We start from the raw sequence: 18,400 nt of genomic DNA, 5'->3' as shown, positions 1-18,400 counted from the left end.
ATTTGATTAAGTTTTTTGTTCTTCTTTTTGCTTCTTCCCATCCTTTCCCCTTCAGCTGTTTTTTGTTTTGTTTTATTTTGGGTTTTTTGTTTGTTTCTTTTTTACTTTGGTTGATTGTTTTGAGTTGGTATCTTTCCCTGTAGATTCAGAAGAATAGGAATAGGAGAGCCAGTGACAGGAGCAGTCTGCCCAGTGTTGGTAGTGTTTGCAAAGAATGTAAAATTGGTGGCTGGGAGAAGGATTTTTTTTAATTGACCTGTCATTATCTTTTTTTCAAAGCCTTTTCTTTCTCTGAACAATGTTTGTTAGGCCACTGAGATTTGCTGTGACAGATTTTCAGTATAGCCTTACTGCTCAATTCCAAATTGAGAACCATGCTTGAAGACTCCAAGGAAAACTAGAGGTAATTTGCCAAGTAAGTAAAAGTGGAGGAAGGTGGAGCATGGGACATCTTGGGGGGATGTTTATGCTTGAGGTGTAAGGGGTTTTAGGCTTTATTTTTATAAACACAAACATTCCTGTGTCCCTTTCTTTCCTTGCCCCTCCCACTGTGAAGAGAACATGAGGAAATTATAACCTTGTGAGCCACCTCTGGGTTTATTTTCTGAGGATTTTGGGAGCAGTACATTGTTAAAAACTAACAGTAAAAGCTTTTGCTTTTCTGGAACCTACATTACTGGATCTTGAGTTACAGGTTCAGAAAAAATTGCTTGTTAGTAGGAAACTGACCAAGTTTCATTTCATGTAAACCTTGTAGAAGTTAATAGAGCTGACTGTAAACCTTCAGTGCTGGTTTATGGAAATATTTGTCCTATAATGAGTTAGGAAACTTCCTTTGAAGTTTTTGCTTTAGCATGTAAGGGGATAGGAGTCTTCAGACTTCAAACGGCACAAATAATCCACAGATTTTATTCTGCTTATGCAAAGAAAGAGTCATGTTATTCAAACTGTAAAATCAAATGAAGTGTTGTGTTTGGTTTAGATGATGAAATCACACCTGCCATTCTTCTTTTTGCTTTTGCATTAATATTTAGCCATCTCTGCTACAATAATTGCAGGTACTTTCTGTTCTGCTCCCCCCCCCACCTTCCCACCTTAAAGGCAATGTTACTTGTCTGACATTTTCTTCTCCCCCACCCACATTGTCCTTGTCTTCATTTTAAACATGTGCTCTCTGGAAAGCCACTGTCATGCCTGTGGTCCAGTGCAAGCAAGAAGATCTCAATAAAGCTGTTTACAGCATGACTGCTTTCCAGATATTTCAGTGCGATTTTCTGTGTAAGGTTTCCAGATCTGTGTTCAAGCTTTTAGAAGTAATGAGAATTATTGTGTAGTTTTTCCAATAAGAAAAGGAATTAAATTAGTTATATTGAGAAAGCATGCTTATTTAAGAGCTGGTGTCAAACAGAAGATGGTTTGTGTGGCTATGCATATCAGTCATTGATTCTTGCCTTATCCACTTTGTTTGCTCTCAGAATCAACTTTTCTCTTAACATTCATAATGATTTGGTGCTGTGTGTATGCATGGTGTGCATATATTGCCTCACTGTACCTGGTAGTGGTGTGTGTCAAAGCCCTTCAGATAACCACTGTTCTTACAGGCTGAATGCACACACAGGTTGCCACCCCAGCAGAGGTATGGCCACATATCTGCAGAGTGCAACAGCACTCCTGTAGCAGCTGCTGAAGGCATTTGTCATGGCAGCTGCTCTCACAAGTTACATGCAACTTTCTGGCAGAAGGCAACCTTTGCACTTTCTGTCATCTCTTGTCTACAGTACCTCTGTCACCAACTAACTTCTTCTTGTTATCTTTGTTTCAGGTGCTAAGTAGACTTCTGCACTTGCAGTGTATCTGACTGCAGTTTCAGGGTCTGTGTTCTTCAAGAATGTTTGTTTTCCTTTTAATGGTGAAAATAAGCTCTGTTTTTGTTGAAAAGAAACAGTCACAGATCACAGTGAAAACTTCCAATTAATTCAGTGTCAATATATTAAACCCACAGTATTCTCACACATGGATGTTACCCTTTTAACAATGAAAGTCTTCTTTCATTTCATTCTTCTTTTCATTTCACTTCTTGCCTTACGGTTATTCAAGAAAATGGAACCAATGAGTGTGCTATGGCAGTACCAGGTACCTGCATCAGAATATCCTTTAAAAGCTCTGTCACTAAGGCAAGCTAGTAGAAAACAGAAGGCTCTCAGAAACTTTGCTGTGCCCTAGTTCTTTTCAAGGTATTCACTCAAACTGTAGAACAAGGCCATGGCTAGTCCAAGAAATATGGCAGGTTTTCAAATAGAGTAGGCTGGAAAAAAACAGCTTGAGAACTGGTCTAATCCTGCTGGATATTAGTTTGGCCACAAATATGCATGTCATTATAACCCAGCAACCTCCTTCTTGTTGAATGCAGGCAGTGCTCTGAGGAAACAACAGCTAGTGGAGATAATGTAATTTCAAAGTATGAGTGAAGAATGTTAAAGGGGTTTCCTAAAAGATATTCTGGACTGATCAGTAATGCAAGTTCACAGGAGAATAATTATATATTTCAGGTCATATCAAAAGCAGAAATCTTCTGGTAATGGAACATGATTAGCTGGAACCGTAAACATAACATTTGGTTCTAAGTATAAAGACCTATTGATGTCTCGCTGTAATAATGTCAGACATTCCTGTTTTGAATAAAAGGGTAATAACTTCAAGCTTTTTGCTATAGGGAGGAAAGAATGGTTTATAGTATGATGTTTCTGAATTATCTAGTGGCAAGGAAAATTGAATAGTATTTATCTGAGAGGGAAAGGCAGAAAGGACTTTAAAATGTAGGTAATACTTCTCATTTCAGATCCAATTCTCTGGTGTTATGCTGCTAGAAGGAACAGAATACTAATAGTTAATAACAGCAAATGAGAGGATAAAGGTAAACTGACATTGCAACTGGTGAATTCCTTAGAAGAGTTTGTAAGTTTCTTACAGATCAGCAGCTCATCTAAATGTATATGTCTGACAGACTTATGTACAGTCTGTCACTTTTTTTCTTAAGGACTCCTTTCCTTATTGTACTGGATTTTCTAACAGGGTGAAATTGCAGTGTGTGGCTGTTAGAATTTGTCCAGCCTCTGATTCTTTTCTTAAGGCTAAAAAAACCTGGCTCTCTCATCCTTTCCAGGAATCACTCTGACCACCTTGGCAGTGTCCTCCGGATCACCTGCTTCACTGTCAGCAGTGTTCTTGTGCTAGGGAACGCTAAATAGGACACAACACTCCACATGCAGCCTCACAAGTGCTGAAAGCAGAAGGCAGCTTACTCTCTGGGACCTGCTTGCTGGCTCTGATGGTCATTGCCACTGCAAGGTCACACGGCTGACTTAAGCTGCGCACAAGTGCACACGGCTCTTACTCTAAAGCTCCCTAACCAGTTGTTTCCCAGCCTATACTGCTGCATGGAGTTATTTCTGCAAGGATGAAGTAATTTGCATTTGTCTTTGTTGAACTTATATTTCTACAAGTCCACATGTCCAACTTGTGCTGTTCTGGTTCTCTATCTCTCATTGCTTTCTTTTCTTGCCCCTCCCTGCCATGTGTGGAAGCTTCTCTACCACTTTCCCATTATCTACACAATCAGACACCTCTTTCTAGAGGGAATTAAGTTGGGCAGACATGACATTGTAGGCTTGACATTGTGCTGACTGTTTCAAACTACCATCACCTTCATGTGCCTAGGTATGGATTCAGAGAGGATTTGCTCTAACTGCCTGGACTGAGGTAGGACTGTCTAGTTTGTAATTCCCTGGATCCTCCTCCTGGAACATATGGGTGTGGCACTTGCTTTTTACAACTCATCAGGTACTGCTGTAACCTTTCCAGTGTCATCGAGAATGTCCTTGTGGGACATGAGCCAGCCCCCTCTCTGGTCCTATGGGGAGTTTTATGTATTTGCAGTTTGTAGGTGTTGCTACAAGGAGGTGTTGATACATATGATTTCTGTAAGAAGGACACTGTGACTCTACCATTTAAAACACTAGTTATCAGCAATGAGGACAGACAAGGAAGACTGTGAGATGGTCAAAGAATGTGAATTTTTTGTGGAGTACAACTGCTTATATAGTATTTTAGGAAGGCTAGTAATGTTTTATGCAATGATTGGGTTAAAAATCACATAAACAAACTTAGGCATTTTAAACATCTCTTGCTTGCAGAAGTCTGATGTAATTTTCTTTTTTTTCAGTAAATCTGTCTGATTTGATCTTCTTGCAATCTTGATTTAATTCTCAAAGTTCTGTTTGCTCTTGCCAAGGCATCCTGTTATCAAATCTCTTAGGCTAACCAGGTCCAAATTTCATCATCTGTCTTGTGTCCCAATATCTCAATAACTAGTTATTAGAACTAATACTTTCAGATGAAGGCAAGGCCATGCAGGTGACATAAGCTCTGGTACAAGAGCTTTATCAAGACAAGCAGCTGCCTGCTGGCTCCTCCAGCGCTGTGCTGCCTGAGCTTGTCCCACTACCGAGAGATTTGCACAGTCCAACGCAGCCTGAAGGCCACACTGGCTGTGCAGAGCACAGACCTTGCCTGCTCAGGTTAGCCATGACATAATGTGGGTCACTGAGCCCTCAACATCTTCTGGTCAGCATCACTGCATTCCCTGTCCCATTACTTGCAGTAAGTTGTAATACCTTTCTACAGATACCGTTAGTAGGCTTGGGAAAGTTAGTAGGCTTCTTGTCATCTGCTCACCTTGTCATCTGGATCACCTACTTCTTCCAGTATCTGTGTTGCCTCTGTAAGCAGTAAGTTATTAGGCTGTATTACAGGTTTCATACTGTAATACAAGTCACAATTAGTGCTAGCTTTAAAATAGTTTTACTGTAGTGGCACTGCAGATGCTGAAAGAACATTTTTGGCTCGATGATACTACTTTAAAAGCCATGGTAATATATAACTTACTGCTTTGTGGCGAGTGAATACTAAAACATCTTTTACATTATTTTCATGGACAAAAGTAACATTGATTTCAGCAAAGTTCAGTTAATATAAAAAAGGGCAAAATGCAGGCTTCACAAATACCCTCTAAATTGGTTATACAACATAAGAGGTGAGCTGAGTTGGGTGGACTGATAGAGAGATATTCATAGGAGGAGTAACAGATTAGAGGCCTTTCAGGATATGAGTATTTCCCTGTGTTCCAGGGGAGCTCTCACAGAGTCATTGTGATAAAGAAAATTTGCCTCAATTCTGTGGCTATTCAAAAAGCAATAGGAATTCCAACACAATTGACAGAGAGAGCATCTAATCTTCAGCCCTGTTGAGCACTGTTATGGTAGGTGGAGATAGGAGCTGGGAGACGTTCCATACTTAATGCTTCCTAGTAGCTAAATGAGCATCTCCCTGCGCACTGACTTAGATTTTTTAGCTTAATTGCTTGTGTAAACTTCAGTTAATTTAGCTGGTATAGTGCACCTTGACATGTTAAATAACTTTTTGTTTGCATACTTGGTAGGTTGGAATAGTCTTTTCTATGGGGGCGGCGGAAACTCTACAGAGAGACCTGGAGAGACTCAGTCAATGGGCTACGGGCAGCTTCACGAGGCTCAATAAGGCAAAGTGCTGTTTCCTACACTTGAGTCACAACCACCCCATGCAGTGCTACAGCCTGGGAGAGCAGTGGCTGGTGGCTAGAGAGCTGTTTAGCCAAGGGGGACTTGGGGGTCCTGGTTGAAGCCAGCTCACTATAAGCCAACAGTGTGCGCCGGTGGCCAGGAAGCCCTATGGCATCCTGGCCTGTATCAAGAACAGTGTGGCCTGCGGGACCAGGGCAGTGATTGTCCCCCTGCACTTGGCACTGGTGAGGCCACATCTTGAATCCTGTGTTTGTTCTGGGCCCCTCTCTTTAAAAAGGACTTCGAGGTGCTGTAGAGTGTCCAGAGAAGGGCAACAAGGCTTGTGAAAGGACTAGAAAATGTGTCTTATAAGGAATGGCTGAGGGATCTGGGTTTGTTTAGTTTGGAGAAGAGGAGGCTCATGGAAGGACCTCATTGCTCTCCACAACTCCCTGAAAGGAGGGTGTAGTGAGGTAGGAGCTGGTTTCCTCTACTGTGCCAGCAGTGAGAGGACCAGAGGAAATGGCCTTAAGATGAGACAGCGGAGATTCAGATCAGATATTAGAAGAATTCTTTCTGTTAGGGTGGTCAGAAATAGATTTCCTTGGAGATGCTCAAGAGGAGTCTGGATCTGTTGCTGGGTGGTGTGGTTTAGTGATTTAGGGGCAATGTTGGCCTGCGGGACTGGATGATCTTAAAGGTTTCTTGCAACCTTGGCAATTCTATAATTATTCTATGAAAAGCAGATTTTTATTTCCTCTTAAAGGGTCAAGGATTTATTTTATTGATGTTGATAATCATAGTCCAAAATGAAGCAATGCTAGCACTAACTACGGAAAGATGGAAGTCTTTTCTCTCTTTTAAAGTATTGACAGAATTACAATTTTCACAAAGCATTTTTTCAAATTAAAATAAACATAAAAATGCTAAGGTGAAAATATACCTATGTTGAAAGAATCTGTGTGAGGGAAAAATTGTGATTTGCGATAATTAAGAGGAAGTGTTGTGCTCCACTAACAGGATTTAGGAAATAAATGTAATTTCAACCTAATTACTCACAACTGACTTTCCTGCTCTTAGGGCAATCTCTTGTTATAATTACAGCACAATAATAATTTAACAGATGTGTACTATATATAAAATTTGAGCATGTATTATTGCTATTAAACAACAAATCTATCATTTATCGTAAAGAAGTACAGCAGCTCCTAATGCTGCTGACTGCCTAAGCATATGCTTAGATAATTTACTCCCTTGTACCAACTGTTAGTGTGATTCCCTCATACAGTTTCTCCAAACTAGAAAGTGCCATTAAGTAGAAAGTGTAAACAAGGATCTACTTGTAACTTGAAACATTCAAATTATCTTTCATTAGATACCTTTTTATGAAAACATGTCTTTTGTCTTAAACATTTTCTTTACAAATGGGTAACTCAAATGCAAATACTGAAAAATTCATTTGAGCTGCCGAGAATATTCTGCCAAGCATGTGTGTAGTAAGGGCCTGTATAAATAATATATTACTTTAAAATAAATGTTAGTGTATGGAAGAGCACTTCCATATAGATTTAACTTCTTGTTTTAGAGGTGGTCAGATACAACGGCAAGCATCAGCTGTTCAGTGCTATGGGATCACATTGGATAGTGTAGGCAAAGACAAAATAGGAGAAAAGTAGGTGTCTTACAGGGCCTGTTGCTGTTCATGAAAGAATATAAGGCTAATGCTCATGATGTTTTTAAACTTAATATTATGTTTTGTCTATGACCTTATTTTCTAATATCAGTGTTGTAAAATATGAATTATAATCTTTTAATGTAAAATAAGAAAGGACATTGTGAAATAATCCTCAAGCTCTAGCCGAGTACTTTATCTGCTGTCCTTTGGTGATGGTTGATGACTAATCAAGAGACCAAAAAGCCCTAAAAGTCTGATTTTCTTCTATCAAGTGACACTGGTTAGGTGAATGTTGTTTTCCCAGATGCATTTAAAACTCCTAATTCAGTCACCATTCTTCCATTTCTATTATTTGAAAAAATAGAATTGGGAGTTAGTTTGATCTAATGATGTTTTCATAATGGCATTTATAATAAATGACTTTTATAATATAATAAATTAGGCTCTCAGTACATATACAAAAGTAAAGAGGTAGCATAATTGTGAATATTGACAGCTCAGTACTATTCTCCATACATGAGTAGTGATTGTTGATCATTCTGCAGAGACAGAAACAAGTATACAAAACACAGCATTTCTACATGTTTATACATTTTCCATACTTTTAGTAGTAATTTATCCATGTGACACAGAATCTGACATCTTTAAACCGTATGCTATGTATTGATGGAACTTTTACAAAACCACTAGCTTGTGGATAGAAATTGAATATTAAGGCCTCTGTTGCTGTTTCTTTGTAGTTGGAAGCTTTCTTTACAGAAGTGTTTTTCTCATCTGAAGATACACGAAAATATGTGCTAAGAAAAAATATTAATCTTCTGATAATCTTAACAAACTGATTTAAATCCACAGCTTTTGTTATTTATGAAGACTCATTATTTCGTGAATAGTTTTGAATCTAAGAATCCAGTAGTATGTCTTCAGTGTAATTTCCAACTTTACATCTTCCTGAGAAATACTTTCGTTTTGTATTTAAGCAAGCATTTAAATGTTTAAGAAAGATGTTTTGTGATGGAAGCAAGCAAAACAAATTCTTATCATGACAGAAGTATATTCTAAAACTGGGAAATGGTGAGTCTGTTTCTGCCTTCATTCTGGGAGTGTAAGGGATTGTTAGAGGAGGACAATTTTTTAGTGGAAAAGGAAAGGGTGGTTGGAAAGAAAGTCAGGTGTCTTAAAGGAAGTGTATTTTAGCAAGATATTTTTGTACTTGATTGGAGGGAGGAAAAACAAAAGCTTCAATAAAACAACTTTTAAAAAGCATCATATACTGGCTTTAATTTGATTTGCTTTCTGTAGAAAAGTCTATTTAAATAAACTAAGGTTGCTGTCCTAGGCAAGGAAACAATGTGCTTTACACATATGGTGTGCTTGATGTTGCTTTAGTGGTATGCACAGACCATTCCGTAGCAAAATTTATATTGGACACTCCCGTGGAGGAACTTATCTGCCAAAAGCTTCACGTTGCTCTGTGGGTTTTTTAACCATTCTGTCTCATTTGGAATGTTGTTGAAATAAAAAATTTGTATATTAATTCTACAGAAGAAGCCTGTGAACCACTCAGATGTTTTGGGTTACCTTATGCTTTTCAGGCACAGGAAGTGAACTTGTCTGGGTTTTATGGGGAACAGATTTAGTGCAATTAATTATTTGTGGTACAATTGAAACAGACTGACAATTGTTGGACATTGTGGTATTGGTATAAAGATGTGTAAGCTGATATAATTTGTGTCATTTTTGCAGAAAGTTGCATAATAACCCTAGTTAATAGAATAACGTCCATGTTGCAACTAAAATTTTAGGTAGAATTTGGCTGACTGAAAACAAGATTAAGATTCATAGTTTAGTTCTGCATTTGCTTTAGATCTGTATAAACCATACTGGCCACTAAAGGTATTAAACCCTTCCTGGCCCTGTTTTCATGCTTGCATGGCATCTTCTATGTCTGCATTAAAACAATCAAAACCATCACCATTAGCTAGCTGCTGGGTTAAAAATTCTCTGTTGGGCTGGATTTTAGCTTGAATATGTTCCCTGAGGTAAAAAGGAGGAAATGCTGCAGTGGTGGAAAGAAGCAGGGGGAGGGACACCATGGGTGTCCCTCAGGGAGAATGCATACACCAGTTTTTTGTGTGTGGAGTGGAGCCATAGCCACTGTTCTGCTGAAGGATAGCAACAGGCATCCTTCAGAGTCAGCAGGAGGAAAACAGGATGAAAATATACAAAGAGGGCAGTCAAGAACTGAAGGGAAGGAAGCTAACAGGTAGCGCTATGAATATCAAAATGAGAAAAAGCTTACTGTATCCTTTGTTTTCTTTCATGAACCAAATAATGTCTTTTTTTAGGAGCAGAAAAGAATAATAAAGAAGAATGGAAAAAGGATGGAAAATCAAAGCTTTCTGTGGTGTTTAAAACTGTATGCGATTGTAGAAAGCCCAATTCAACTGCAAAGCAGCTAAGAATGAAAATCATACATATCAATGCTGATTAAAGCTACCAGTGAAGGTATACAAAGTAATTGGAATAAATTGTTTAATTTGAGGGGGCTTAGTATCTACAGTATATATCTTGTTGAATTTTTCCTATTGTAAGAGAAAGGAAGGCACATTGAATCATTATTTTCTCATAAGTATTCCACTGAACTCTAATTTCTTAGAAGTGTTAAAGTATATATGTAGTTTTGTGAATGAGTACAAAAATAGCATAACAGTAATAATAATATGTTTGTCTTTTTGAGAGGTTGTAACAAAATCATTGAATTGTTTAGGTTGGAAAATATCTCTAATATCATCAGTCCAACTGTTAATGTAATAAAACTTCTTTTATAAACCTTTAAACAGTCTTGAATCATGGTGCTAACTTCTTTTCTCCTGCCAGAATTCAGAGGTGCATGCAATGCAGGTATCACACAAGCAAAGGCAATTGTATGTTTAGGACTTTACTCCCAAAGAAAAACAATGTGGTGTGTCTTGGTATATTTTGAACCCAATTCTACACCATCCTGTTCACTCACTGGACTAAACTCAATGCAGTGAGTACAGGGTCTGTTGCAGCACTTCACCCATCCTTCCTTTGGTTAGGAGCATAGGTTTCTTCTAGGTACCAATATCTCAATTCCTCTAAGCTGCATAAGTAAATAATGAACTGGTTCTAATTAGAATATAAACAAGCATGCTGAATTTTACAGCACTTTTACAACAGTGAAGGGGAGCATGGGTGAAGGTTCAGGAAGGATTGTTGATGCTGACTTTTCCCCTGAATTTTTTAAATAATGCATTTATCTGTTCTTTATTTCTGTGTCTTCTCCAGCTGTGTAGTTGTAATTCAGCAGTGTCATGTGTTGTCATTTCTGCATTAGTAAATGGGTAGGACCTATTTACCGAGTAATTATGAAATAACCTCATAATGAAATGCAGGAAAGGGTTCTAATTAAATTTTTAAGTTGATAAACAGCTATTCAACTTCAAATGAGAATTTTCAATCCATGTATCCTAATGAGTTCTGAGAATACATTACTAATGTGTACAAATGATACGGTAAACACAAAATGTGATTTTTCCACACTTCCAATGTATAGAAAATAATTTGTAAACAAAACATATTCATACACAATAATTCAAATATTAACTTATGATGAAATAGGAGGGCAACCACATGAAATTTTTAATACTTTTAAAATGTATAACCAACAATAAAGAAAGCCTGTAAAGAGTAGCATGGCAAGGGAAAAGTGTTATCTCTTGGATTCTTTCAGCAATCTTAGGCTTCTGGGCATCCTCAGCCAGAGGTTATATCTTTGCAGTTAAAAGTTGGAAATCAAGAAAATGAGACAATCAGACTAAGTCAGATAATCAGAGGTTTTAGTGAATATAAAATGTTGTTAAAATGTACTTCTTGTCTATCATCTCTGGTTCATTCAGGTATTGCAACACTTATGTGCAAAGAAAAACTATTTTTTGGATATAAGATCTATTAATAGTTTTCTTAAATTCTTACATCTTTCTGTTACCACACAACCAGGTTAGTCAGGCTAATTTGTTTTTAAAAAATCTGGTATGTGCACAGTCTAATACAAGTACAGTTTATGTCATAATCCACAAATCATTAGGATTACTTAAACTGTAAAAACAACACCAAAAAACCCAGCAAATCAGAATCTCCACACAAGTTAATCAAAGTATGAAAACTGATTTAGAACACTAATTGAACATTTATAGGTAACATTAATCATCACAACATTAATTAATAATAATTTGGAATTCATAGCAAAGCTACATGAAGTGGCTATTGTAGTATTGTTTGAAATATCTTTTTGATAACTGATAAATTCAGTGAGCATAGATAGAGCTAGTCTAAGAAAAATCTTCATTAGGTTAGAGAAATAAATACACAGAACTAGTTATATTGCTAAGAACAAGTGTCTCAATCAGGCAGAAGCCTTACCAATACTGTAATCCTATCTTCCAGTTTCTGACTTGACTGTTACGTGTACTGCTTATCCTACTTTTTCTCCTATTCTTTCCGGTTTTTGTTCTTGAATTATAAGTTCATTATCATTTGTACTATTTTTGTAATTGTGTTTTTTTCGACTGAAGTATCTTATACTGTTTCTCTACACGCACTTGGAACTTTTAAGTAGGTAATAGTAAAAACATAATACAAGGGAACATAAACAAAACCTAATACCCCCAATACAAAACTGTAACACCCTACACTAAACTCTATAATCCCTAACCCTTAATTCTTACCCTAAAATAGGAAATAATGCTTTACTTAGAATAATAGACTCATTCCAATTGGAAAAGATTCTTAAGATCATTGGGTCCTACCATTCATCCAGCATTGCCAAATCTACCACTAAACCATGTCCCTAAGTTCCACATCTGCACATGTTTTAAATGCATCCAAGGATGGTGACTCAACCACTTCTTTGGGTAACTTGTTCCAATGCTTGACAACCTGTTCAGTGAAGGAATTTTTACTGACATCCAATCTAAACTTCTCCTGGAGCAATTTGAGACCATTACTTTTCGTCCCGTCACTGGTTGCCTGGGAGAAGAGGCTGACACCCACTTCGCTGCACCTTCCTGTCAGGGAGCTGTAGAGAATGATAAGATTTCCCCTGAGTTTCCTTTTCTCCAGGCTAAACACCCCCAGCCGCCAGCTCTCTCAGCCATTCCTCAAGTTCAGGACTTGTGTTCCAGACCCTTCACTAGCTCTGTTGCCCTTCTCTGGACACACTCCAGCCCCTCAATGTTCTTGTTGTGAGGCACCCAAAACAAGGTGCAGCTTCATCAGGGCAAAATACAGGGAAACAATCTCTTTCCTAGTCCTGCTGACCACAGCATTGTCATTCTTGTTGAACCTCATACTGTTGTTCTCAGCCTTGGTCCAGATCCCTCTGCAGGGCCTTCCTACACTACATCAGATCAACACTCCCACCCCACTTAATTCATCTGCAGCCTTATTAATGTGCTTGATCCCCTCATCCAGATCCTTGATCAAAATATTAAAGAGCATGGTCCCAATACTGATCCCTGGGGAACACCTGTAGTTACTGGCCACAACTGGATGTAACTCCATTCAACGAAACTCTCAGCCCAGTCATCCAATTTTTAACCCAGTGAGCAGCAGACCCATCCAAGACATGAACACCCAGATTCTCCAGGAGAATGCTGTGGAAAGTGTTGAAAAAGGCTTTGTTAATGTCCCAGCAATGTTCAGAGCCTTTCCCTCATTTGGGATCACCCACTTTGTAGGGTGATCATAGGATGAGATCAGGTTGTCCAAGCACGACCTGCCTTTCACAAGCCCCTTCTGTCCTGCGGATGCCATGCAATGACACTCTATGCCTTGATGATCTGATTTATGCCTTTCCCTGGTACTAAGGTCAGACTGACAGGCCCATGGTTGTCTGGATCCTCTTTCTGACCCTTCTGTAGAGAAAGATCACATTGGCCAGCCTTCAGTCATCTAAGATCCCCCATTTGACATGAGCTAATGATAAATGATAGAATATGGCTCAGACAGCACTTCCAAGAGCTCCCTCAGTATCCTCAGGTGGATTCCATCTGGCCACATAGATTTGTGTGGTTCTAAGCATTCTAGGAATTCACTGACCATATCTCCTTGGACTAAGGGAGGTTCATTCTGCTCCCAATCCCTGTCTTCTACTTCAGGGGGCTGGGTACCCCCTGGTATTGCTGTCTCCAACTTACTGTCCTTTCATGATACAGGAAATCAAGTAGAATAAATTCTTCGTCCAGAAAAATCTGGTTTTCTACTTTTTGGTTCACAATCCTGAAGAAAATTTTGGGTGATTATTTTACAAGATGAAGATTATCAGAATGCAGCAATTTTCTGTCATATTTCATTCTTCTAGTATTTTCAGTGATGAATAAGAAGTCAATAGGAAAACAATAGCAGGAGTAGAGTAGGTATTTCTGCCCCTAGAAGCAGAAGTAACTACTTGTGTAACTACCATTTTATATTGCATCTCAAAAATATTAAGTTTTTGTTCCTGATATGCAAGCCTGAGGATGCCTACTCTCAAAATTTTTCTCCACACTCACTTTCCTACGTAAGTCAAGGATTTTGAGTTTTATTCGATTTCAGGTAACTACATAACATCTAGAAGAGAGTCAGCAACTACCATCTTTCTCTGGTACACACTATGATACTCCACTGAAAGCAGGGTCTGCGTTGGTAACCACTTTACACACACAACCCTCCATTTATAGGCACTCTGCTTTTGCTAGACTGCATGGTGTGGATGGCCTCTTAAACTGAAATGTCTGCTGAAGACACTCCTTGTAACAGCTGTCACTGGCACCCTGGCGTTTAGCGCAACAGTTGAGAGGAGAGGAGTTTTTCCTGCACTGCAGACCTCAGCTTCTGAAAGAGAGAAATGGACAAATGGAGAGGACTGACTCTTCAGAAGGCAGAAAGTAAGGAAAAGGCAGAGGCTAGAGGAAAAGAAAGCATGAATGCTACAACAAAGCTTCTTATTTTTTTTTTTATTTTTTTGCAAAGGGTTGTCCAGATGCAGAAGACAGTCCTGAATTTCTGAGTACCTGGACAGAACTCCAGGAAGTAAAAGCTGAAGATGTAAGACACAGGCAAGGCCTAGATAGAAAAAGAAAAAAGGAAATTTGGTTATGTGGAGCCCAGCAGAAGAAAAAGCGAGGAACAACTAAGGTGAGAAGCTTGAACAGCTATGAGAAAGGGTCTGAACACGAACTATAAGATGGTGATAAAATAAAGATGGTGATAAATGGGCAGATGCTAAAAGATGGAACTCTAGACACTAGCAGGGCTGGAAATAAATGGAAGTTTGATGGTATAGCAGAAAAGGATGGGCAGCCCGGCTGGACATGCAGTGCCTATGAGCATAGAGATAAGAGAGAAGATTAAAAAAGGTAGATCCCTTCAAATGCATTTTCCCATGACTGTAAAATTATAAGCAGCTATAAGGTTTTTTAAGGTCAAAATACAGAATGTTTTACTTTTGAAGAATATCAACACTTGAGATATTCCTAAAGCTATCCCAAAGTGGATGCAGTTAGACCTACAAAAAGTGGGTTTATCTGAGAGGCTTTTTTTACCCAAACAAAAGTGGACTATGACCTATGAATGTGCCAATTTTGCTTATCCACAGCTGTGTAATTTCTGTGTCTATTACATAGAATCACCAAGGCACTTTTTGCCAGTTGAGTCCTATTTATGCTAGGAACTTCTTCTGACCCATCTTCTGTCCCTTAACAATCATATCTTAAGGCAACTCTGATATAAATGGAGCTTCTTTGCATGGTTCTAATTTTAGGTCTGCAACCTGTGCAATTCATTAGCAAGAAATGGAAAAGAAGATATGGTCACAGTAGCAGAAAGTGAAACCTTTATGAAATCCACAACTGAATCCACAAAGACATCAAGTGCTGACAACTACCTCCAGCACTAACAAAATGGAGATTTTGCGGTCTTCAAAGTCACCCTCTAATTTTAAAATACAGTATCTCTTGGTTTGCAAAGTTGTTTCTTTAATAAATTTGCTTCAAGTATCAGTATATCTTGAACTATATCTATATCTATCTATGTATATGTCTACATTGTCCAAATCTGAAAATTGCTTATCATAATGTCTTTTGACATGAAAATTCAAGTTTGTTCTTCCTTGACAGTTTTTGCTAATCCAATTCCTGCTGTTTAAATCATCATAGCCTATTTTTCACTTTTTCCTTGGTTTTCCTGGAGCAGGAAATGAGCTCTGTTTGGTTTGGAGAAGTCCTTTCAAGAGTGATTTACTTAGCTCATTTTGTCTAAATCATTAGTAAATCTTTTATATGTAGTGGGGATACTAGCACATGCAGCAGGCAGATCAAAACTACTGACCCCTTTTTGAAATAATAATTACTTTTAAAAAATCACTTCCCATGTTTAGGTATGTGTAATATATTAATTAAAATGTGCCTTTGCAACATTTATGTTTACTAACTCCTTTCTTTTTCCCTAACATCCCAATCAGGTAATTGTGAGGCCTGTTTTAAAACCCCAGGTACTACTGAAATATCTGCAAATACTCTAACACTGATGTATCTATGCTGGGCGTGCTCTTACAGTAGCTAAATAATGCATTCAAATCAGTATTTAGACCAGTAGCTGATATTTAACATTGGTTTTGAATTACTGCAGTTAAGATTAATACAGATTTCCGGAAGTTGCAGGTTTCTCTGATGTTTTAAAACAGACCATTGTGCAATGAGACTGTTCTAGCTATATTAATGTTTTATAAGTAGAGCTGCTGTAATTAAAAGAAATAACCTGGCATTTTCAATTCTTCTATTTTCTCTATACAGATCTTAATTATCCTACCATAAAATCTGCAATGTTTTTTCATATTTTTGAGGCCTTTCTATGTGTAATGCAGAATTCAAGCACTTATTCCTGCATAAATTCTTTAATTTGGACTTGCTATAAGATAAAAAAATATTTTAATGTGTCACAACACATTGCATTTACTGCATACATTCATTGGGAGGGTCAGAAAACAATGTATAAAAGTATTTCAGCTTTCTAGGGAACCTGACACTGCTACTGATGTTGTTTGTTTTCAGCATGAAATAATGAAGAATACTTACTTCAAATATGTTTGCATTTTCCTTCTGGGTATTTTTGAAAATACCTTTCAAAACAAGTCCTTATTTCAATAAAAAAACTTAAAAGCATTGCACAGAATCAACTTCTGCTCTCAGGGTTGTTTTCACTGATGTTATTCTTTTTAATGCAGTTCCAGCAATTAATAGAAATGGTTCTGAGTGGATACATCTGGAACATAAAGATAATTATTCTGTGTACCGTGACTTAATACAATGACTGGAGCTAAGGATATGCTTTCTATCTCTCTAGCAGCAAAAAGCAATCTATTATCCCATGAACAGTACTAAAAGAAAAGAAATCCTATCTTGATTTAAATAGGACTCTCTATTTCCTCTTACAAAACCCCAGACAATACTAAAAACAAAATTTGCTGATCCTGGGACAACCACAGAATAAGTAGTCAGAAGAGAATAGCATCTAGTTTTTGTTCCAAAGGAAATACAGAAAATCTTCTTTGGTAGTCCTGAAGATGAGAATTTATTAGACCTCTTAGTAAATAATTTACTTTTACAGTAGATTACCACGAATTAGTGAGATTGGTTATGTCTCTAATTATGTTTTTTTTTGAAATGTCCTTAGTCTACTTTGAAAAATTTTGAAGTGGAACTTTATTATGCTTACAGAATTGTTTAAAGGAGCATAGCACTCTCAAAATAAGGGTCTCAGGTGGAATGTAGCAAAGCTAATATAAAAGGTAATGGAAAAATCCACTATTTCTCTTCACTGCTTAAATTATATGATTGGGTAAATGGATTTCTCTACTTTCTAAGAGTGTGCTTCTACATTAGTCCAGCAGCAATTAGAGAGAAGAAGTTGCTCTGCAAATTGTCTCCATGAATCATGCGGTTCATCTTTTTATTGTGTAAAACATAAAAAATTGCTCCTAATCAATGCACTTCAATTTTCTATCTCAAAATCATTTATCATCTTTTTTTGGCCTAGAGTACTTCTGAGATGTTTTCCTGAAATTAAGTAAAAGGAGGTGGTATTTGTATCAGTGAGCAGAATATGGCTATGTGAGGTAAGTCTTACTATGGCAGCAACAGAGACTCTACATTTTTACCTAAAAGCTCTTAACAAATTGGTCAATGCATTTAAAATAATTAGTCCACATTTCAGATGTAATAGTCGTCTCTTATTTAATAAAGAAAAGATGCATCTCTTGATTACAATAATAGACTCATAGAATAGAATCATAAAACACCCTGAGTTGGAAGGGATCCAGAAGGTTCATTGACTTCAACTCCTGGTCCTGCACAGCACAATCCCCAAGAATCACAGCATGTGCCTGAGAGCATTTTCCAAATGCTTTTTGAACTCTGTCAGGCTGATGCTATGACCTGGGGAGCCTGTTCCAATGCCCAGCCACTATTGGGGTAAAAAACCTTTCCCAATGTCCAGCCTACACCTCTCCTGACACAGCTTCAGGCCATTCCCTTGGGTCCTCTCACAGATTGCCACAGAGGAGAGATCAGTGCCTGCCTCTCCACTTCCCCTCATGAGGGTGTTGTACCTGCAGTGAGGGCTCCCCTCAGTCTCCTCTGGGCTGAACAGACCAAGTGGCCCCAGCCACTTCTCACACAGCTTCCCTTCAAGGTCATTTACCATCTTTGTTGCCCTCCTTTGGATGCTCTGCAATACTTTAATGTCTTTCTTTCATTTTGGCACCCAAAACTTCCCCCAGCACTTGAGGTGAGGCTGCCCCAGCTCCGAGCAGAGCAGGACAATCCCCTCCCTTGCCCAGCTGGCCATGCTGTGCCTGATGCACCCCAGGACAGGGTTGGCCCTCCTGGCTGCCAGGGCACTGCTGACCCATGTTCAACTTGCCAGGACCCCCAGGTCCCTTTCCATGGCACTGCTTTCCAGTATCTCATTTCCCAGTCTGTCCATACATCCAGAGTGCCCCATCCCCGATGCAGAATCCAGCACTTTCCCCTGGTGGACTGCACATGGTTGGCGATTGCCCAGACCCCTG

General features: G+C 38.3%; 1 long non-coding RNA gene across 1 annotated transcript; it reads left to right on the top strand.

The window, feature by feature from the left end:
* Window positions 1-6: 6 nt before the first annotated feature.
* LOC119695987 lies at window positions 7-16,765 on the top strand. Its single transcript, XR_005255472.1, has 3 exons — window positions 7-9,777; window positions 14,305-14,469; window positions 15,095-16,765. It is a non-coding gene; the product is annotated as an uncharacterized LOC119695987 (long non-coding RNA).
* The last annotated feature ends 1,635 nt before the right edge of the window (window positions 16,766-18,400 follow it).

This window comes from Motacilla alba, chromosome Z (assembly GCF_015832195.1).
Source record: "Motacilla alba alba isolate MOTALB_02 chromosome Z, Motacilla_alba_V1.0_pri, whole genome shotgun sequence".
Classification (NCBI taxonomy): domain Eukaryota; kingdom Metazoa; phylum Chordata; class Aves; order Passeriformes; family Motacillidae; genus Motacilla; species Motacilla alba.
This window is presented reverse-complemented; position numbering and strand designations above follow the sequence as displayed.